The 23,724-nt window shown below is 49.9% G+C and overlaps 1 protein-coding gene across 1 annotated transcript in view; it reads right to left on the reverse strand.

Moving 5' to 3' along the window:
- Positions 1–1,165, reverse strand: part of Igsf5 (immunoglobulin superfamily member 5) — a 39,833-nt gene extending 38,668 nt beyond the window's left edge. Inside the window, exon 1 of the mRNA XM_040750392.1 lies at positions 936–1,165. The gene's annotated coding sequence lies outside the window, so the exon portion shown is untranslated. The remainder of the gene's footprint in view (positions 1–935) is intronic.
- Positions 1,166–23,724: the final 22,559 nt, after the last annotated feature.

Raw genomic sequence — 23,724 nt, forward strand, 5'->3', positions numbered from 1 at the left:
ACTCAACTTCTCATTTTGCTGAAGAATGCTTTGAATGACCTACTTCTAGTTGGGGAGAAAATAAAAAACAAAACCTGACGTCTCTTCAAAGACGTACGTCTTACTATGTTTTGTGAACATCCTACCCACTCCTCACTGGCCTGACAAGGAGAGAACACACACACACACTCAGAAAACCTGACAGGTCTCCCCAGTAGCTGTCTCATAACGGGCTTGCTCCTTGTTACTGAGCTGCTGGAAATATTCCACACTGGACCTTCCAAAAAGGGTCTAACCGTGCTGTTTCAGGCAGAGCGGTCTCGGGGAGCAGCAGAATTGGCCGGCGCAAAGCTGAGCAAGCGGCTTCCTCCGACAGGCCTCCGGCGCGAGGCCCGGGGTTTCTGCTACACTTTGGAGCCTGCCTCTGTGCACCTGCATTCGGAACTGCTCCCTTGCTGCGGTGCCCCTGGGCCCCACTCCCCCCCCCACCCAGGGGTCTCTCTCACCTCACTAGGATCCTGCCTCCTCACTGACAGGGGCCCTGCCTTCCCTAGTACCCTGCCCTCTTCAGAACCTCCAATGGCACCCCAATGAAGATACTCATCGGGGGAGATGATGTCAGTTTACAAGTTTGCCCGAGGAGTTGAGGAGACTGCCTTCCCAAAGCTTGTGACTCTGAGACAGACCCTCCTCTGAATTCCTCCCCCCTACAACAGCTCTGTGAGAGAAGGAAGCTCATTGATAAATTACTGGGATTTCTGAACCTTGAGATCAGCCTCCCTGTTTAATTTTCAACCCGGTGGAAGCCGGAAGGCAAACACTCCAGGCATGTTTGTGGAGAGCCCCCACCAGTGGCCTACCAGGCACCCCACGGATCCCTGAGAAGAAACCCACCGGAAAAGGGGCTCATTCCAGGAGAGCCGCACTGGGCTTGCCTGCCCCCCCCGCCCCCTTACCTCAGGCAGGTCAACCTCTGTATTCCATTCACCCAGGCCTTCCTGGTTGCTGTCTGCACTCCTGGCAAACGCAGGAACACTTCTGACTGGACACTCCCCGGCCGGCAACAGGAAGTTTCTCGCCAAGTGGCCCTGTCCTGTCAGTGGCCCAAGCTATAAACCTGGAGGTGCAGAATGGTGCCAGCGCCCCTAGCTGCGGGGACATTCCCCTGTTAACCATTAGCCAGTCCAAACACAGGAAGTCCAGGCCCAGGCGAAGAAACAGAGGAGGAGCCTCTACTCTTCCCAGTGGGAGCCTTTTCCAGTCCTTGGGGGGTGGAGGGGGTGGAGGTCACGGCTGCCCAGGTCCTTTGCCACCTGCTGGAGTCTGGCAGGGTTCCATCAGTCCCCAAAGGCTGAACCAAAATACCTTGTCCTGGCCATCCACCTGCCTCTAGCTGAGGCCCAAGGTCTGGTGAAACCGGTTCCCTCCCCCAAGCAACCAGGACAGCCAGAGAAGCAAAGCCTTGGGGAGAAGACAAAAGTCCTAGCGGGGTGGGTGAGCTGGACCTCACATCCTTTAGGAGTGTGAGCTGAAGTTCCTGGAGACATCGTCCCCTTGAAGACCACAGATTGACTGGCAGAGAGGGAATTCCTGGTTGTAGAAGCGAGAGTGTTATAGGTCCCAAACCCAGCTTACCTTGGGCTGCCTTTAGTTCCCTTGGTACCCGCTTATCGCCCATCTCTGTGTCTGTAACATCCTCTTGGCTTATCAAGTTAAAAAACAAAACCAAACAAAAGCCTTTGGAATTATTAACAGCAGAACGGACGTTGCTCCCGCCAAACTAAGACCTGGGAGTGTTGTCCAGGTAGGACCTGAAACGTGTAACAGAGACTTCAGCGTCGCAGCAACTAGCCTGCCTTCCCGATGTCCCACCGGTGTGTCTGACCCATGATGCCTTTTGTTCTATGATTTACAAAAAGTTCATGCCACTTCTGCCATGGAAACTGCCATCCTGGGAAAACTGAATCTGGTTTCCTGGGCAGGGGACACTCGCATTTGGCTCAGGATAAACTGTCCCCTACTCGATGTGGAACTCGAGATGTCTTTCCCTGTAGACCTCATTCTCCTTGGGAGCATTTGTCTGAGAACAAAGTACAAATGAACCACTGCAGGCAGGATCCTCAGCAGCCCCTGAAGAAAGGAACTTGGACCGCTGTTGAACCCTATTCCTTTCAGCCCCTAGAGGACTGAGCCTGGACTGAGAATCCCCCACTCCTGCCAGCCCCCCGGAAGACTGGATTCGGACTGTGATCCTCATTCCTACAGCCCCCATGTGACCTCTTTATACACCCACAGAGAGCCCCCCCTTCGAGAAAACACTATCTATGGTCTTTAAAACGCGTCTCTGTGTCTCCGAAGGTTTGCCGCCCCTAGGCGTCGTGCGTGTTTGGGAGGTTTGCATCTTTCCTAAGTTTGAGCCCAAAGAGAAACTTTACTGATATTTTTAGCCTTTGCTATTTTTAGATTCACAAAGTTCAAATCTGCATAACTCATATTCATGAGGCAATCCCGACGGCAGGGAGGCTCTGAAGGAAAATGAGGCATAGAGGGACGCCAGGGAAGCCCCCAGGAAACCAGGACTGAGTTCAGATGGATATGGACGTGCTAGATGGTCAGGGGAGGCAGCTGGACTGATGGGACAACCAGTCAGTCCTCAGGCAGAGGGACAAATGTTCATCAGGCAGCATGCAATGACAGGACGCCAGGGACTCCGTGGAACCTGAAGAGGTTAGAAGGCCCTGGCTGCGAAGAGGCAGAGCTGGGGTGGGCTTAGACGTACCCACAGAGGGTTCCCGCAGGCCTAGCCAGGCTTGGTTTCTGTAACCGGCTATTCAGAGGCGCGTGGCACAAAACTGTGAGAACCTTGGACTGGGAAAGGAGTGTAGGGGTGTCTGAGTTCTTAGGAAGACCTGCAGGACAGTGACCATATCTATGACGACAGCAAGAATAGCAAGCATTCTTTGAACGCTCTGGTGACTCTGCTCCAACATCATGCTGGTTCCCTTATGAACTGGTACGTTAAATAAAATCTTCAACATGTGTTCCACTCTAGACTTTCAAGACAACCATCGTTTTATCTTTTTTTTTTTTTTGAGGTAGATAGGTAGGTAGGTAGGTAGGTAGGTAGGTAGATAGATAGATAGATAGATAGATAGATAGATAGATAGATAGATAGATCCCACTGGAGAGATTTAGAAAATATTAAATAAGTGAGCCAATATTCAACTCTATCCTGCCTCCAGAAATACCATTTTTTAAATTTTATGTGTATGAGTGTTTGCCTACATGTCTGCATGTAGACTATACTCCTGCACCCTCCACAGAGGCCAGAAAAAGGAGCCAGTTCCCCTGGACAGGAATTATGGATGGTTGGTTGTAAACTGCCTTGAAAATGCTGGGAACCAAACCCAGGTCCTCTATGATAGTAGCAGGTGTTCTTAGCCACTGAGCTCTCTCCCCAGCTCCCAGAAACAGCAATTTTTATATCAGACTCAACGTCATGTAAAGAAGAAAGTGAAAGCGTTCTCTCCACCCCACATAAATGAGCGCCGTGAATTTTTAATGAGAAGCCTTAAGTATTTTCCTTATTAAAAAGGCGATACATATTTACTATAGAAAATAAGAAAAGAGCCAGGCAGTGGCAGTGCATGCTGTTAATCCCAGCACTCAGGAGGCAGAGGCAGGGGGATCTCTGTAAGTTCAAGGCCAGCCGTGTTTCCAGAGAGTTCCAGGATGGCCAGGGCTACACAGAGAAACTCTCTTGAAAAAAAATAAATGAATACTAGAAAAATAAGAAAATACATGAAAGCAAAAAAAGAAAACTCTTTTATAGTGTGTGAGTGTGAGTTAGTATGTGTGTGTGTGTGTGTGTGTGTGCGTGCGCGCGCGTGTGTGTAGGTCAGAAGACAACTTGTAGTAGTCACTTCTCTGCTTCTACCACACGGGTTCTGGGGCTTGAACTCACGTCCTTGTGTTTAGCAGAAGCCCCTTTACCCACCATGCCATATCACTGGCCCACGAAGGAGATTTTTGAGACAGAATTAAGACCACCACACTTGACAAAGCACTATGAATAGCCCAGCATATTTTTTAATGTAATGGTGTAGTGACTTAGTGGCCAGATCCTAACCCTTTAACATATCATAATCCAGGAGCTGGAGAGATGGTTTGGCTGTTAGCACTGGCTGCTCTTCCAGAGGACCCAGGTACCCGGGGTTCAATTCCCGGCCGCTCACAACCATCTGATCCGAGGGGGATGTGATGCCACCCTTTCCTTTCCTTTCATTTTTAAATAGACTGTAAGTTGCCCAGGCTGACTTTGGACTTGGATTCTTCCAACCTCAGCCAGCTGAGTAAAACAGGAATTACAGGTCCACAACTGGCCAGGCTCAAATGCCTTATTCTTAACGATTGAGCACACCCTGCCCTCTAGAGGCAGCAAGGCTAGTCCAAGTGGCATAGGTTCCAGTGGCTGGACTTTCTCCCCGAAAGTCCAGTGGCTGGAACTCTCCTATGATGTCAGTGTGAGTTCTAACACTCACCACACCCAGCTTACTCACAGTTTTTATCTGTGTGGGTGTTGAACCTTGTAAGAAGTGAATCTCAAAGAGGAAGGTGAGTGGAGTGATTTCTGTAGGGTCAGTTCTGGGGTGGGGGGGGATGCCGCCCATGCTGCAAAGCTGATAGAAAACTCAGTAGCTGATGGGATCCTGGAGAGAGCCGAATTGGCAAAGCATGGAGGGTTTTGGGACTGGGGCTCCCTGCTCCGTGGGAGGGTGCAATTTGAATGCAGGACACAGTACAGGTGTTTGCCCAAACCCAGAGTGTCCCACAGCCAGAGTGAGGCCTGGAGTAAACAGGGTGAGTATCAGAGTCAATGCAGGGTCACTGGCTGCTAACACACAGGCCCACTGTTTCAGAGGGCAGTGGTGGGAACTGCACGTGAAGGGGACAGAGATCTATGACTCTCAACGCCATTTGCTCAATTTGCCTGGGAACCTAAAGCCACTCGTTTTAAAACGTAAAACTTATTGCCATTAATAATGATTATTTTTGGTTTTCTTAGGTAGGGTATCACACAGTAGCCTACACTAGCCTCAAACTGACTTTGTAGCCAGGAACGACCTTGCTCCTCCATCTCTCCACCCAGCTTTTATGTGGTTTGAGCACAGGCTTCACGCTCGCTAGGCAAGCACTCTGCCAACTGAGCCACAGCCACAGCCACAGCCCTAAAATTGATTTTATTTTTTCATTGATCACTGTGAGGTCCACTGTATTAGCAAATGGCCCGGTAGTGTCTCAGAAGACACAGCCCAGCACATCACTGCTGGCTTAAGATGTAGCAAAAGCCTGGAGATTAAAATGAAAGACAAGATGTCCAGCCGTTTGTGCTACGAGAATGCATGCGTGTGTGCATGTCCCTGTTGCAAGGAAGGAGCAGCCTTATATAAAGACTTACAGCACAGTGGAGAAACCCCGGGTGTGAGAGTCCGTGTCTTCCTCGTGTTAGAGTTATGTCGGTGGGGCAAGGCTGGGGCTGTAAGCCAGGACTAGAGAGCAGGATGCACCTATGGTTATTGGCTGACAAGCAATGCGCAGAGATCCGTGGGGGGATGGGACCCAACAAAAAAGGCCAGAGAAGATGGACTCCACAGCTGCGTCGGAGGTCGGCCAAGTCCAAGAGAAGCACGGGCAGTTAGACCCACACTGCTCTCTCATTGGACCGCTTTGCCTCTAGGTTACCCATTAGAAGGTGCCTGCTTGGAGGGAGGGTCTTCCCCAATAGGCTAATCTCTTGAAAGGATTTTTTACAGATGTATGCCTAGACGGAGTGGGGAGGGAGTTCAGAGTCATTCTAAATTCTCCCAAATGGGCGATCAAAACCCAACCGTCAGACAACTCCTTGATGTCCTTCCGTGCCGGATGGGGTCATTTCTAAGGAGGCTCAGTCACGGGGTTGAAGTGTCAGTGTCTTCGATGCTCTTCTGCTGCTGTGAAGAGACCACACCCAAGGCAGTTTATAAAAGGAAGCATATAACTGCGGGGGGGGGCTTGCCCACCATTTCAGAGGGTTAATCCATGACCATCATGGCAGGGAACACGGTGGCAGTAGACAGGCAGGGTGTGGCATTGGAGCAGTAGCTGAGAGCTCACACGTCTGATCCAGAAGTTGCAGCCAGGCTTGGCTTGGGCTTTTGAAATGTCAAAGCTTACTCCCTGTGACACACCTCCTCCAGCAAGGCCACACTGTGTAGTCCTTCCCAAACAGTTCCACCAACTAGGAACCAAACATTCAGCTATATGAGCCTATGGGAGCTGTTTGCATTCAAAAATTGCACTATAGCCAGCCTGGTGCAACCAAGAAGCTTAGTTACGGTGACCTGAGGGCCTTGGTTCCTGTCCTTGTGGACCCTTCCATGAGGTTGCAGGAGCTCCCTCTCAGCACGAATCTGGGTCTCTAGGGCCTGCTTCTAAGAGCCATGAAGTAGAAGCTGCTAGACTTCCACATTGCAGACCCAGTTTTCTGTTGCCAGGTAACAAACTACCACAAATGTGCCAGGCTACAGAAGTTCCCAGTCAGTGGCTTCGAGTTCTGGGGGTCAGAAGTCTAGGCTGGCGTGGCTCGGTCCTCCGCTCAGAGTCAGTGCTGGCTGGTCTTATGTCAACTTAACACAAGCGAGAGTTATCTGAAAGGAGAGCATCTCAACTGAGAAAAATGCCTCCGTAAGATCCAGCTGTATGACTGTCACGACCACCTCGACCAGCAAGGAAGACGCGACTCAGGAATCCTTCTCACAAGCAGTTTTATTCAGGACCTTGAACAAAATCTTCTGACTCCAGGGAGTGCCCGCCCACAGCTTAAAAAGGCCCTTGGGCGGCCAACCCCGGTAAGCCATGTGGCGACAGCAGATAGGTCCACATACGAGGAAGCAAGCCTGATATCCAGCCTTGACCAAATAAGGAGTTGTTTATCACAGAGAGCACTTGCTATCGGGCTAGCAGAGGTGGAAGCCAGCACCATCTTAAGGGTGCGGCATTTCGCAGCTCTTTACATATGACATGTCCTTAATTAGTGATTGAAGGAGGCGGGCCCAGCCTATCGTGGGCGGTGCCATCCCTAAGCTAGTGGTCCTGGGTTCTGTAAGAAAACAGGCTGAACAAGCCATGAGGAGCAAGCCAGTGAGCAGCACCCTCCGTGTCCAGTCCATCAGCTCCTGCCTCCAGGTCCTGCCCTGTTTGAGTTCCTACCCTGACTTCCTTCAGTGATGAACAGGGCTGTGGAAGTGTAAGCCAAATAAACTCTTTCCTCCCAAGTCGCTTTTGGTCATGGTCTATCATCGAAGCAGTAGTAACCACAACTAAGACAGGGTCTTATAAGAATTTAGGCAGGTGGTGGTGGCGCGTGCCTTTAACTCCAGCACTCAGGAGGCAGAGGCAGGCACATCATCTTTGCGTTTGAGGCCAGCCGTCATCCCTGGGAGGAAGCCATCCATCATCCTTGCTGGGTGAGAGTTTTTGTGAGATTGCTGTGGAGCGAGTCACCCTGTGCATAGATGATCCTACACCTGGGCTCTGTAAGCAGGGAACTCATTGGCCTCCCCAGAGTTGGATTTGGCACAGTCACACCTAGTTTATCACTGACGCCTTGGGAATGGGTGTTTGCTTTTGCCTCTCTGGGGGAAAAGTTCAAGCAGCAGTTATGTTTTGTCCCAGGTCTTCCAAGAGAATGCATTACGTTTGGGGGGACTTCTGCCTGTCCCCCGGGACCCTACACCAGGAGCTCCCTCGTTAGGTAGTTACCCTGAAAGTCACCCAGTCCATACCCTTAACACTTGTCAAAAAGCAAAATGAGAGTTGACAATTGAGAACATGAGGTTTTTCAAAGGCAAAACGTGTTTTGAAAGCAAAAGGAGAGAGGGGCAGAAGTTGCCTTTGGGTCCTCCTAGTCTGGTTTATTCTGTTCTATTTTTTTACGGTTGAACCCTGCCTGGGGCATGACACCATTGACTGCCACTGCACAGGTATGCAGGCCGAGAAGTAAGCATGCCATCCTTTTATGGCCTTAGGTACTTGCACCAGAGCCACTAGTTGCCGAGGAAACAAAATTCCCCAGATGTTTTCCTTAGCTTCCCAGGGACTCTTCTTGTTTCTGGGGAGGAGAATTGCATTTACTTTGGCTTCAGACAGGGTTATCCATCAAGCAGACCGTTCTGGGTTGAAATACAACTCCTCAAATAGGACAAACCACTCTAGTACCTGTGGATGTCTCCTTTTTTGGGAATGGAACCATTCCCCACTAGTCGAGTTCAAACGAGGTTATTAGGGCAAGCCTCGGAGACACGAATAGGAAAGACCATGTGGGGAGACCCCCCAGAAAAGCCAGGCAGTGGCTTTTCTCTAGACAGAGACTAGAAAGAAGGTCTGTGTCACCAGAAGCCTGAAGATGCCCAGAATAACCCTTCCTCTGCAGCTGTTGAGTGCGTGTGTGGCTGCTTTGGAGTGTGTTTGGCTGCTGACACCCGGATCCGTGACTTGCAGCCTCCTCGAGATGCATTTCCTCTGTGAGAGCCACTGGGTTAGGTCTCTTGGTTACCCCATCCTCTTTGTAATCCGGCCGCCGGCTGGAAGGTGCTGTCCATTCTCAGGGGAGCCTTCCCTCCTCAGTGTACGATCTCGGTAAAAATCCTCAACCCACACCTAGTGGCGTCCCTCCTAGATGGCTCTAAATCCCACCAGGTTGACACGCAGCTGCCACACTTAATGCATTTCTTGCTGCTGTGAATAAGCACCAAGATTAAAAGCAACTTATGGAAGAGAAGGGTCATTTTGGCTTGTGGTTCCAGAGGGAGAGTCCACGGTGGGAGGCGCTGCAGCCGACGGCCAGAGCCAGAAACTGAGAGACCAACTGCAAATGCACAGCCCAGAGATCAAACTGGAAATGGGATGAGGCTATACACTCTCAAAGCCCCACTCCCAGGGACGCAAGTCCTCCGGCGAGGCTCCACCTTCTGAAGGTTCCATAACCTCTTAAAACAGCCAGCTGGGGACCATGTATTGGAATACATGAGCCTGTGTAGGACATCTCTCATTTAAACCACCATAATGAGTGTGTCTGGGCTTTGTAGCTCCCTGACTCCTGTCCCTGCCTCTGCAATCACACAGCTTCTCCTGGGTGGGTCTTCCCACTGTCTTCTCCTCAGGATGCCAGGAACATAGGCTGGAAAGCCAGCCCACCCCTCCTCCAGCACGGCCTCCTGGTCTTCACTCGCCTGGATCTGCAAAGTCCTCCTTCTGAACGAGGTGGCATTCACAGGTGCAGCCGCTGACAGCGGCAAGGCAGAAAGGGAGGACCAGCCAGCGTTGCCAAGGAAACCGCTGCGGCTGGTGGGACTTCGCGTTCAGACCTCCTGGGACGCACACTCTAGAGCCTTGCCCTCAAAGGCAAGAGGGATGCTCACTCATTGACCACCACCCCCTTTCCGATGGTATAAGCCACCCACAGGATAAGTGCTCTTCATGCGTGGCTCTTGTGAAGTCTGCAGAACGTAAGACCCTGCAGCCCAGGTTTGCAGGAAGCTGCTGCAAGCGTTGAGTTGACCCGACCATGAAACACAGAGGCTGCCCCTTACTCATCTCGGATCATCTCCACTGCACATTAATCCCTGCTCTGTTACCATGCCTACAAAGGCCCGTGACCGGCCACAACCCACAGGCAAGTGCAGGCGGGTGAAAATGAGCTTCTCTCATCACCAGGACAGTGACTCAAGGGCACTTACTTCATCTGACCCCACGATCTTGGAGGCGTCGGTCCTCTGTGGAGGGGAAGAGTCTGACCGTGGCGGCAGGAAGGCCATTCCCTCCAAACTGAAACATTCGCAATGTTATTCTAAACAGAGAGTGTTAGATCCAAAGTGCCCCCTGACTCCCAACAGTGACAATGTCACGAACAGAAGTCCCATCTCAGCTCAGGCTTCACTCTGACCACATAACCAGAAAGATCACTAGCAGATAAATAAAGCCTTATGCTTAGCATTCCTCAGAAACCTGTGAAGCGGGTTTGTCTGGCAGGAAAAGCCACTACTTCCAGTATCTCGGGCAATGGGGATCTAGTTCCCGATCAGCACAGACCTAAGATACACTCCAGAACCCCTGTACTCCTAGCTCCTGAGGTCTTCTGGTCCACAGACCTCCCCCATTGCTACCCTAACTCCCAGTTCACAGGCTCCCCCCCTCCTAGTGACTGAGACCAAGATGATTGTATGTCTGTGTTCCAGAGGGTGGCTTGTGGTCCACTTGTGAAAACAGTGACCCTCTGTCTAGTCAGGCCCTAGGGACAGAGTCCTGGCCTACCTGCTGAGGAGGAGTGCATCCATGTCCAGCACTGTGGACAGGCATAAACACCTGAATTTCCTTCTCACAGGAAGCAGCCAGCAAAGCCTTTTATCTTAACCATACCAGAGAAGAAAGTGGACCTGCTGCTGCTTTCAATCGCTGAAGCCCTGCTGGGAGAGAGACTCCTGCTATGTTAGAAAAAACAAACCATCTTTATCCTATTTGGCTCCCTACTTAAAGGGCCATACCTGAAGTCCTTCACACCCGACTAGCGTTTACCAATCCTTGCCATTTCCTGCAGCAGGAGCTTTGGTTGATGGAATCATCCAAGCATATTTAAATACATTGACACACTTACCGGCCAAGGGAGTAACAGTTCAGGACTTCACAGGCAGAAGTAGAGCCCAGTGGCCCCCAGGTCCCAAGGCAGGGACTCCTCAGCTCCGCTTGGCATCATGGCAAAAACTAAAGTTGTATGGAACAGAGAAAAGAGTAACGTAAAAGGGTTCTGAAACCTTGGCTCATTCGCTCACAGCCTGACGAGGTGCCACGGATGTTTCACGTGGGAATGTCACCCGTGGCTCAGGGTTAGTCTCGGCCACGTGCGATTCAGGCATAAGGGAACCTTAGCTGCCCTTGCAGAGGATTTGAGTTCAGCTTCCAGCACCCACGCCGGCGGCTCACACCCACCCACTACTCCAATTCCGGGAGGGGATTTGGCGCCCTCTTCTGGCTTCTGTGAGCACCTGCACACAGTGTGCATACCCACACAGAGATACACGCACAAAAAAACACATAATCACTGATAAAAATTAAATATCAAATGCTATTTTTAGAAGCCAGAAGAGTCTTCAGGTGACAGAGTTCTGCATATCACGTTTCCTCCATCATCCCCCACCTTGCTTTTTGGCGCTGAACCTTGTGCCCACTGACTGACTAAATTGGCTGACGGTAAGTCTGAGTAATCCTGCTGTCTCTGACCCCAGTGCTAGGATTATGGGAGCAAGATGCAGCACCTGGATTCCATGTAGGCATTTGGTGCTTCCCTGGACATTTGAGACACCCTTAGCTGGCAGTCACTGACGATCTGCAATTAGCTTCCCTACAGTTTGCCTGGCGGTTCCACAATCCACGCGTGGTAATTAGTGAGAGGTAAGCCAAGACTTCCAGCCTCGGAAACGAGGTGTGTGGGTTCACTGATTCAGTGTCAGGGTCACTTTTCCCTCTCCAGGGTGCATTTGTTCTCGACAGGATTCATCCACGCATGGCACTCTAGGGGTTATCAACCGCTTTCCCTTTTACGTTCAAAACTCTTCAAGTTAGTGTGATAAAACTAGGGGGGGCTACTGCAGACAGGCATAAACAGGCATAGATTGGAATGTAGCACTTCACAGTTGCCACCAGATGGCACTGCAGGGTGAGAAACTAAAATTACGCATAGTGATTTTTTTAATGTCCCTGTTTGTGTGTGTGTGTGTGTGTGCGCGCGCGCGCGCGCGCGCGTGCGTGCGCTCATGAAAGCCAGAGGACAACTTGGTGTGGCATCCTTGGTGATGGTGCCATCCTTTGAGACAGACTCTCTCATTAACCGAGAGTCTGCCAATTAGGCTAGGCTGGGAACCAGTGAGCCCTAGGAACCCCTTTTCTGCCTCCCCAGAGATGAGCATACTAGCATGTCTCCACACCTGGCATTTTTGTGTGTGTGGTTTCTGGGGGTGGCAGGTCACACTCGGGCCCTCATGCTTGCAAGACAACCACTTTACCAAATTAGCCATCTCCAGAGCACTGAAACTTTAGTTTACTAACCTCCCTGGGCTGTTTCCCTCCCTGCCCAGGACACCACACACACACACACACACACACACACACACACACACACACACACCTGTGAATGGGTGACTCAGATGTTCTGTGAATGCTCGCCCTGAAAACACAAGCCACCGATGCTACTTCTATAGAAAAACCATGAATGACTCTCCACCAGCTGTGTTTAATTTTTGAATATTAGCAGGTGTGTTTCTGCTTCCTTTCACGATCCAGTCTAGGATTAGCCGGGGGCACTCTTTGTACTTGCCAACAGCAGGTGCCTGTTTTCAGTGAATGAGTGTGGTGTACCGTCCAGCCTCCTTCTGACTCAGGCTCAGGGAGCATCCAGTGGCCATGTGTCTCAGATGGTGTCTCTGTGTCATGTGGAGTCTGTGTTCAAGGGCTGCTGCCTGCTGGGGTACACAGTGCTCTCTGGTCTCGTGCAGCATCACCCCAAAGTATTCATACCCCTCTGCTCTCTGACGCTCTAAGTGTAGATTCATCGGTGAAGGGACTGGGCTTTGGGGGCACTGATATGGCTCAGTGAGCAAAAAGACGCTTGCCACGTGGCTAGAGAAGATGGCTCAGTTGGTTGGGGCACTAATCACTCTGCCAGGGCATTCCAGTTCCCAAAGCCCAGCTCCTACAAGGCAGCTCATAGCTGTCTGTAAACGGCAGTTCCAGACCGTCTCTCTCGCCCCCTTCTGGCCTCTGTAGGCACTGCATGCACGCAGTGCACGGACAAACATTCAGGCAAAAACGCGATCGTTGCATATAAAACTAGTAAGCCTTAAAAACAAAACAAGCTTGTTTCTAATTTAAATTTTAAAACAGGAAAAAAATGAAGAAAAACCTGATGATATGAGTTTGATTTCCCAAACCTGCAATGATGCATGCAGCATGACAATTGTGTACCTGCACTTACACACACACGCACACACACACGCACACACACGCACGCACACACGATAATTTTTAGAAAGAAGCTGACTTTTACTGTGGTCTGACTCTGAGTTTTTTTTCTTCTCATAATAGTGTAAGGAGGTGTTCATTCGAGTGTGGCTGCATGTGTGCAGGTACCGTATGCACATGTGTGCACACCTATGTGGAAATGTGAGCTTCGGATGTCCACCTTGCTTTCGGAAGCAGAGTCTCTCACTAGGACCTGGGGCTCACCAACTGGTCTAGGCTGGCTCCGCAGGACCGGCATCACGCGTGCGCACCACACGCATCGCATGTGCACGCCACACGCGTGGCTTTTGTATGCGGATGCTGGGACCCAAATTCAGGTCATTGACAATCACTTTACCAACTGAGTTACCTGCTCAGCCATGACCGTAACCTTCAATCAAATCCTCTCATTAGCCACCTCACTAATAAGTTCATTTTTTTTATCTCACAGGGCAAGCAGAAGAGACCACAAAGATACCAGCCAGCTTGGGTGGGGGGGAATGGCAGGATCAGTACATTTCTGCAGGACTATGCCCTGAGCTTCCGGCCTTGGGTACCCATTTCCCTGTACACTTTCCTGATACGGTTCACTTCAACTGGTATTATTTTTTCATAGATGCAAACATGTGCTTGTCTTCAGTCTCGTATCCCGTTTCTAAGACCCTTGACCTCCATCTGGCCACGGGCACCGTGGGGAAATGGATCTTTCCGGGAAGAACTCGGGAGTTGACCTCACCATATTGCTTTTATTGTTATTTTAACTTTTTATTTTTGCATGTGTATGTGCATGTGTAAGGGCAGCATTGGGTGTGTGTACTCTCCCTCTACCTTGCCTGAGGAGAGGTCTCTCACTGTTCGCCACTGCATTTGCAGGCTAGCTGGCTCACCAGATTCTGGACATCCTTCTGTCTCTGCTGTGATACCACCGTGGAAAAATTATGGAAGCCTGTTAACATACCTGTCTTTAAGAGGGTTTGGGCTATCCAAACTCAGGCCCTCATGCATGTGTGCCAAGTGATTCACCCAATGAACCATCTTCTTAGCCCTTAATTTATTTTTTTAGGTGGTCTTTATCTACAGTCCAGGCTGTCCTTGGACTGTGGTGATGGTGGTGACACTAGTTATTTGGGAGCATGTCCTAAAGTGTCACCCATTTCACCATTAGCTAAGAAAGCCAGTCACCAGCTGCTATCCAGTGTCCTTGACCAAAACTTCAGGAGGACATGAGCTAGAGACTGGCCTGCAACTCCGTTTAGTGAACCATGTTTCTCTTCTTCTTTTAAAAAGTATATTTTTTAATTTAAGTTGGAAACAAGTTTACTTCACATGTCATCTCCCTCCCCTCCTCTCTTGCCCCTCCACCAGCCCCCTACCCAATCCCCAAACCATTCCCCAGGGAGGGTGAGGCCCTCCATGGGGGATCTCCAGAGTCTGTCATTTCATCCAGGGCAGGGCCTAGGCCCTCCCCCATGTGTTCAGGCTGAGAGAGCATCCCTCCATGTGGAATGGGCTCCCAAAGTTCATTCATACACCATGGTAAATACTGATCTACTACCCAAGGACCCAGAGATTGCCAAGGCCTCCTCACTGGCACCACATTCAGGGGGTCTGGATCAGTCCCCTGCTGGCCTCTCAGCCATCAGTCTGGGGTCCATGAGCTCCCTCTTGTCAGGTCAGCTGTCTCTGTGGGTTTCACCAACAAGGTCTTGACCCCTTTGCTCATCACTCCTCCCTCTCTGTCACTGGGTTCCAGAAGTTCAGTTCAGTGTTTAGCTGTGGGTATCTGCCTCTGCTTCCATCAGCCACTGAATGAAGGTTCTAGGATGGCACATAAGGTAGTAGTTAAACTCATTATGGGGGGGGCATTTAATGTAGTCTCTCCACTATTGCTTAGTTTGCCAGTTGGTGTCATCCTTGTAAACTCTGGAAATCTCACTAGTGTCCGATCTCTCCTCAAACTTATAATGACTCTATCTATTATGGCATCTCTCATCCTGCTCTCCTCTATTCTTCCCCCTGACTCAAACTTCCTGCTCCCCCATATCCTCCTCTCCCCTTCCCTTCTGTGTTTCTGTCTCTCATACCATGTGACTCAGCGAAAGCCACACCATCCTTCATGCTCTGCCATTGGCTTCTAGGACAGGGCAGCGTTCTGCGAGTCCTGAGACTTGCTGACGCCTGTACAGCCTCTTTTGTTTAGTTGTTCTCAGACTTTTGGGAGCACAAAATTACTGGCGGCTGGGGAGCTGGCGGGGAGGGGGCGGGGACCTTAAGAAGTATAGACCCCGGGCCTCTACCCCGTAGAAACTGCGCCGTATCGGGTCTTGGTGGGAATGAATGTGCATTCTAACAAGCCCGGTGGGAAACCCTGTGAAGAATCAGATGGTCCTGCCATGGGCTGTGACCCATAAAATGTGGAAGAGGGACACTAGACCAAATGTGGACCCCAAGTAGAGTGTGACACGTGACTCGGTAGAAAGTACTGCTGCCTGGCTGAGCTCAACACGTGCGAGCACCTGGACCCAGCCCAGTGAGTGTGTATTCCTGTCCCTTTTCAAGATTATATGCATATGAAAAAGAGTAGTCATGTCATCCGCCCAACTGAGAATCTCAAGTGGGACACGGGTAAGAGCCAAGTAAGGTGCTCGGCACGCTTTACTGCCCTCCGTGCCCAAAGTCAAGGGCAAGGGTGCTGGCCAGCTTCCCAGCTAGTAGCCACCACTTTGGAAGTCTCATTATTCTCTTACCCGAAGGTGACTCAGACCCAGGATGATGAGGGTGGGGTGGGACTTGGGAGCCGATAGGACTTGTGATGCAGAGTTGGTGATGCTTACTGAAAACAATGAGGGTGAGAGTAACTGGTTTCTTGTATTCTTTTCCAAATGCATTTCAATCATTTGGGAATTTCAAATACAATATGTTTGACCATTGTCACGATTCGCTCTAACTTCTCCCAGATCCGCCCAACCGCCCTTTCCCTAGTCTCCAAGATTTCTCATGATCCATGGCATCTTGTAAGATTTAAACCATATAGCTTTTTATATTAAAAAAATCTTAGTGACAATATGGCAAGGGATAATCACCCTATTTTTTCTCTTTAAAAAAATCTTTATTGATACATATATTTGTGTTGTATATCAGTTCCCTCCAGGACTGAAACACTCCATCCTACAAGGAATCTCGTGAACACGGGAATTGATCACCTCAAAATAGCTTCAGGGGGCCCCTGAAACGGACCTGACTCACTAGGCCTTTCCTTCCCTGAGAATATAAACAGTCAAAAGTGCTGAGAGTCGCCGGGCGGTGGTGGTACACGCCTTTAATCCCAGCACTCGGGAGGCAGAGGCAGGCAGATCTCTGTGATCTCGAGGCCAGGCTGGACCGACAGCCTCCAAGATAATACAGAGAAACCCTGTCTCGTAAAACCAAAAAAAAAAAAAAAAAAAAAGTGCTGAAAGTCACTAAGCAGCCTGGAAGAAGCAGGCACCAGCTGAGCCACCTGGGAAGGGTGCTCTCCAACCTTCGAACTCCCTCACAGTCCTGGCTAGAGTTCTTGCAGCCTTCCCGTTTCTATTCTATTTACCTGGGAGGGGGAACTTAGTAGCTTTCCCACTAGCCTCTCTTTCCTGAGACTAATTCTTAGATAGTTAAGTTTGAGCACCAGGCTCGGCTGGTTATGTTCAGAACTAAGGTTTTCTGCTTTTACTGTCTTAGCTTGCACACACCTCTCTTCTGTGAAGTTCATCTTAAAAATTCTCCTACCGGGGGCCATGTGATTGATGGGAAGGAGCCTGTCTCTCAGAGCTGTGACACATGACACTGAGGGTCACCCTTTGGTCCCACCAGCTCACTTAGCATCTTAGGAATTTGCTGGTCCTCGTGGGCTGAGTTACTGGGATCTGAATTCTACTCGTATAAAGTCACAGCTTCATTAATTGGCCTCATTAGCCAAAAAAGTCTGTTATGCCTCCATGTTTAGCTCACACTTTCTTCGAGGAAGTGTTTGCTAAGCAATTTAGCAGTTGGACGAGATCCAAGGGAGAATGCTTACAAGATTAGAGGCTGTGGTAAATTATAACAAAGTAATAGTCTACTCAGACAAATGCCACAGGACTTCTGCCTACAATCATCTTAGGCAAACAAGTTGCCATCTTATGTAACTAGAAATTTGAAAAATTGTTTCCTCCTGCATTACACTACAATCTGGGCTGATGTAGCTCCACTCTGAGCCATGTGAGTGAGAGCTTTGTGTGTGCGCGTCAAGAATATTTACAAAAACGCCAATCATATTTTATAAGGGTTATATTCATTTAGTCCAAAGGTCCATAATCTTTGTATGCAATTCCAACCAAAAGCCGATAATAAAGTGCAGAGCCTGCCCCCTCAGTGGTTCAGTTTTCTGAGATGTAAATGTCCACCCACACAGGATGAGGGACCTGAATGAGCGAATGAGTCACAGTAGTTTTTATTTACAACAGCTTAAACCAGAAGAGATTTTAATGTCCATAGTGTGGAAAACAAAGTAACACATTTGGATATTTTCATACCATGCGGCACTATTTAACAACAGAAAGAGGATTTAAAAAAAATATGCTACACACAGACAGAGAGATCTCAGCACATTATTCTAAACACAGGCACAAAGCCCTCGTCAAGATGACCCGTCACACGGCCAGGGCACTTCACCCTGGGCACCAAGGAGAAAACACCAGCCCAACGGGAGCCGGGCAGTCAACCACTATTATGGGCACAAGGGGCAGAGGGCAAAGACGAAGGAGAGGGGAGATGAATGGAATCAAGATACACGATGTGAAAGACACAAAGAATAGTTTTTAAAATTTTTTAAAGATGACCGTAGCTACACAGATCTAGAAAAGCTCACTCTTACCCTCAGTGTCTGAATGGCACCATGGCTGCTGTGGGTGGCCATGGGCATCTTTGGGGAGCCTGTGTCCGACCTACTGTAGCTCACCCTCCTAAGGATTCATGTCCACTCTGCGTACCAAAATTATCACCACACCCGAAAACCTAAACCCTCAAGCCATTTCAACACCTCTCAGTCACCTCTGCTGCTGGCTGGCCCTGAGTTGCTTGGAATACAAAAGGCAGAGTTGTTAAGCAGTGAAACCTCTCAGCTTCCATGGGTGAATTAGTACACCCAGCCAGAAACCAAGTTGATACTTTGTTGGTATTCGAAATACATTTCTCCCAGTATCAACGTCCTAGGTGCAAATGAAGGAGTCAATGCTTCGGAAGCAGAGTGTTCCGGATGCATTAGTACTCGTACACTTATAAACTCAAGAGACCATGACAGTGCACACAAGACCTAACCCACGTTCAAACCAGACAGAAAGACCAAAATGGGAAGGGAACATAAAGTCCTGCTCCTAACCAAGAAGCTATTTGCAACTGATAGCTTCTGGGAAAGGGAAAAAAATCAGTTTTCTCCAATGGAGTGTCACTGGGTATACCAACCACACTACAGGACAGGCCCCGTGCCCAGGAGAAGTTGGTCGACACAAAACAGACACCCTGATGTTAGATTGGTATTGCTGGTTTTTTTGTTTTGGTTTGGTTTTTTTTTTTTTGCTTACTAGTTTTAATGTGTGTGCGCGTGTATGCGTGCATGCGTGTGTGCCTGCATGCATGAGTGTGTGTTTGAGAAAGAGAAAGAAGATGAAATTGGGTAGGTAGGGCGGTAAGGAGGCCCTGGGAGGAGTTGGAGAGGAGAAAATAATCTGATCAAAGCATAATTGCATGAAAAACAGCTTAGTAAAATTTTCCTAAAGAAGTGAGTCACGAGAGACACAGCAGGGAGTGTTCACGGCACAGAGACACAAAGTGCTGATCTGTTCATCAGCAATGGAGAGGGCTCGCTTTGACAGATCCAGAGGAGAATAGACTGTCTTCATGTCAGCTGTGGCTATTAAGCTAAGCAGAAAACCAGACTAACTCAGACACCCTGCTTGGAAGCTCAGGCCTAGGCCATGTAACTCCACAGCGAGACACAGTACTGATCATCAGGTGTGCCTCCTGAGTTCCCCCCGTAACTATTCGACAAACTATATAGGCTTCAAGTCTCCTGCATATTTCACTTTTCGCTTGTGCAAGAATAGATCAAAAAAGCGTGCAGCCAAAGTCGGCTTCAGGACCATTCCACACACACTGCTTTTGTCAGTAGACATAAAACCCAACAAATACCAGTTAAAGAATAGTTAATCCAGAATACCCACCCCATCGAGTGCCTGTGACTCCCTGGTGTAGCAACTGAACTGTTCCTCTGCGCCACTTTGGAAGGCAACTGGCAGACAGACCTAGGCGTTCACAGGGCTAGTGCACCCATCCCTTATAATCCCACAGTCAGGGTTAGCTCTTCAGCATTGACCCAGGGGATTTAAGCTCATACAACACAAAGGCGTGTTTGTAACGGCTCTACTTTTTGCAGAAAGCTGAGATCAACTGAATATCCTCTGATGGTGGATTTTTAAAAATCTAGACAATGGGCTGGAATTCAGCAATAATAAATGAAAGAAAAGAGCTAAAGTGGGTCTTTCCCCCCTTGAAGTGTTCACTCTGGGACTTTTCACTGGTTGCAAAAAAATAACAAATACAGCATGCTTAAGCAAAATGCCAGGAGTGAATGGCTAGGGTGTGGGAGTAATAACTCAAGTTTCTTATCCAGAAGCACCCCTGTAAAATGAAATGACATTTCTGTCAAGGACAGAATTCCCCAGGAAGGAAGCTGAAAATGTGTTTCCCAGAGATACCACACCAACATCACAGCACACCAGAAAGCTCCCGAACACAAAATGCTGCCCATCATATAAAAGCACATGGGGTTTGGAGAGACAGCTCAGTGGGTAAAGGTGCTTGCTGCCAAGCCCAACGGAGTGTGATCCCTGAGACTCACACATGGTACAACGGGAGAACCAACTCCCACAAATTGTTCCACAAAAGCACAAGAGTTCTCTCTCCCTCTCCCTCTCTATTTCTCCCTCTCCCTCTCCCTCTCCCTCTCCCTCACACACACACAAATTAATAATATGCGATTTTTTTAAGCTCATGGCATAAAGCTGTGAACAGTTCATGACGCCTGGCATCAGTAATCTCCATAACCATGCAATGATGCATCCATGTTCTTACTGACTACACTTTTCTGATCTTGGAGCCTATTCCTTCTCATAGAAAACAACCCCCCCATCAAAAGCTATGCCTTATCATGACATAACATGTAATGAAACCCGTGTTAGCCACATTGCCCCCACTGCAAGAACAAACTAACCAGCCCTATCATGGCATGGCGGGATCTCCTGGCGGCACACATCTCAGAGCAGATTCCTTGTTGGGTGACATGAGTGTGCGTGTCATAAGTCCCAGCTGCAAAAAGCAGAGCCCCTGCTGGGGCAGGGGGGAGAGAGACACGCTACTGGTGAAAAGCAGAGCCCCTGCTGGGGCAGGGGGGGGAGACACGCTACTGGTGAAAAGCAGAGCCCCTGCTGGGGCAGGGGGGGGGAGAGACACGCTACTGGTGACATTCCCTGTGGGTCTCACAGCACAGAGGCATTGGCTCCGTGTATGGGTAATATTTGGGTTAAAATAACTAATCTTTAAAAATTACTCCTATAAGAAAACTCAGCCGGGTGGTGGTGGCGCACACCTTTAATCCCAGCACTCAGGAGGTAGAAGCAGGTGGGTCTCTGTGAGTTCAAAATCAGCCTGCTAGTTTCAGGACAGCTAGGGCTACACAGAAAAAAAAAACCTGTCTTGAAAAAAACAGCAAAACAAAAACTCATATAAGCCTATAAATCTAAAATCCCACCTGTATGCACTTAAAACTTTTTCACACGCTCAAAGTCTTCAAGAATATTTTGCATACCAATTTCAGTGCTAGTCTTTTCCAGAAACCTGGGAGATACCTCTTTAGGATAATAATAAGACTCTCAAGATGGGACATTTTTTGGGAGGGCACTGAAAAGAAGATTTGGCATCACAGAAGCCTGACACAGCTGGACTCATTTTCAGTTATGGTAGGTCTGACAGAAAGTGGACCATGCTACAGTCCGGGACCCATGGCCCCCAATGTCACCTCAGCAGAGAAAAAAGACAGATGAGACTTCACTGGCTCTCAGCTGCCTTCTGCCTTGGGTCACAGGCCAGAAGGATTTGCTCCTGGACTAATTGCAAGGAACCCACAGGAGTACGGAGATCACACTGGGGAATCAGCCAGTGACACACACGGCCACGGCACAGCCCACACATAGCCAGTCAGTCAACTGGCATCAAGGAGAAAAATCTGAGGAGAGAATGGAAGGGCTCATGGGAAATCATACCCACCACCTGAGAACATAGGGACCTTACCCTTGTGCCTCATCTGAGTCGTCATCAGGCACAAAGGGGAAAAACACACCGTTAATCATTGACAGTGTGCAAATTCATTATGGTATGTCATCTGAAGGGAGAGGTGTGTGCTAAACCCCCTTATTGCCATTATGTTGCCTTATTGCCTGGAGAAAATGTCTATCACTTAGTTTGTTTTCAGAGGTGTTAGCCTGAGGGCTGTAAACTGAGTGAGAGTTCCTTGAGTGACAGATTCAGAGGCCAGCCTGGTCTACAGGGCGAGCGCCAGGACAGCCTCCAAAGCTACACAGAGAGCGAGTTCCAGGACAACTTCCAAAACAATACAGAGAAACCTTGTCTTGAAAAACCAAAAAAAAAAAAAAAGTCATTTCCAAAAATCGAGGAACAAAATGAAACAGACTGTTGCTGTGTATTGATTTTGTAGTGTAGTGAGCTGCCCTCTCTACGGCCATGCCAGGACAGTGATAATCACACCTGATAGTGACTTCTAAGCCTGTCACAGGGGTGGCTCCGCTAGCTGTGGCAGGTGTGGTGTGGGGTGAGACACTTGAGCAGTGGAACCAGAGATATTTGGGTGCCGGTGAGAGATGAGATGCAGGGTCTGTTGGCTGGCTGGATGCTTTGACCAGGGTCTGTTGGCTGGCTGGATGCTTTGACCAGAATCGGGCTAGGAGGTGCTAGACTCAACACACGGCACACCCTCTCCTTAAGACACTCTCTCGCTCTCATCTAGGACACGCCACAAGCCTAGAAACCATGAATGATCCTTCAGCAGCGTAGACCCTCACTGCCCGCTCAGGGGCCACTCACACAAAAGCGGCTAGAGTTCTCTGCCGAGGTGACTCTTGATGTGAGGCTGGATGTAGAGAATGAGAGTGAGATATATCTGGGACGGTGGCGGAGGGGCCCAGGCCAATGGCAAGGAGCTGTTCTGGAGGTAGGGAAGTGTAGAGAGAAGCCTACTAGACAGAGAGAGAGACAGAGGGAGAGAGAGGGAGGGAGAGGAAGGGAGAGAGAGAGGGAGGAACGGAGGGAGGGAGGGATGGAGGGAGGGAGAGAGGGAGAGAGAGGGGGAGAGAGAGAGAGAGGGAGGAACGGAGGGAGGGATGGAGGGAGGGAGAGAGGGAGAGAGAGAGGGGGAGAGAGAGAGGGAGGGAGAGAGGGACGGAGGCAGGGAGGGACGGAGGGAGGGAGGGATGGAGGGAGGGAGAGAGGGGAGAGAAGGAGAGAGAGAGAGGGAGGGAGGGAGAGAGGGAGAGAGAGAGGGACTGAGGCAGGGAGGGACAGAGGGAGGGACAGAGGAAGGGAGATAGGGGGGAGAGAGAGGAAGGGAGGGAGAGAGAGAAAGAGAGAGAGGGGGAGGGAGGGATGGAGGCAGGGAGGGAGAGAGGAAGAGAGGCAGAGAGAGAGAGAGAGAGAGAGAGAGAGAGAGAGAGAGAGAGAGAGAGAGAGAGAGAGCGCACAGAGTCTCAGGATGTGGCTGTGACCACCCGAGCAGTGGGACCAGGCTGAGCCCTGGAAGGACTGACTGTCTTTTTCCCAGGCCCTGTCAAGTCTGGATGTGTGGGGACAGGATGGTGAGGGCGGAGTTTTCCCATTGTGCTAACCTGTCTCCTCAGGTCTCCATCATCACTGGCGGCTGTGGTGGCAGCAGCATGGGGGTCTGTCAGTCAGTCAGCTCTGCCCGAAGCTGCCTGCCTGGCTTGGTGTCTTGTCACGGTGAGATGGGAACTACAAAGCCCCTCGGAGGATGGGGTCACAGAGGCTTTTTCAGCTGCAGGGAACAGGGGAGGGCGCGCAGCTCCCTTGAGCCCACTGTGGGCATGGGTCCATAGGAAGCATCCTCCCGCCCGGCATGACACACGCAGGGCTGTTTGCTTTGCAGCCTTGGCTCTGGAATTCTTCCAGGAAGTTCTTCCTAATGAGCCTCCACGTCCGCCTAAGACTGCTGGCTGCCAGTTTCCAGGTAGTTCTGAATTACCTAATAGCAATAGAAATGGCATCATGAGGGCTGGTGAGGTAACTCAGTGAGAAATGTCCCTGTTGTGCAAGCATGAGGACATGGGTGTGACCCCAACACCCCATAAAAAAAGCTAGCTTTGGTGGCATGAGCTTGAATCCTCAGCACCGGGGAAAGCAGAGGCAGGAGGATCCCCGAGTGATGGGGGGACGTCCTTCCGTATATATGTTTCTCTTATTGGTTGATGAATAGAGCACTGTTTGGCCAATAGCCAGTAGAGGCAGGGAACTCACAGAGATCAGCCTGCCTCTGCCTCCCAGAGTGCTGGGATTAGAGGC

The sequence above is a fragment of the Mesocricetus auratus genome, unplaced genomic scaffold (assembly GCF_017639785.1).
Source record: "Mesocricetus auratus isolate SY011 unplaced genomic scaffold, BCM_Maur_2.0 Super-Scaffold_100008, whole genome shotgun sequence".
Taxonomy (NCBI): domain Eukaryota; kingdom Metazoa; phylum Chordata; class Mammalia; order Rodentia; family Cricetidae; genus Mesocricetus; species Mesocricetus auratus.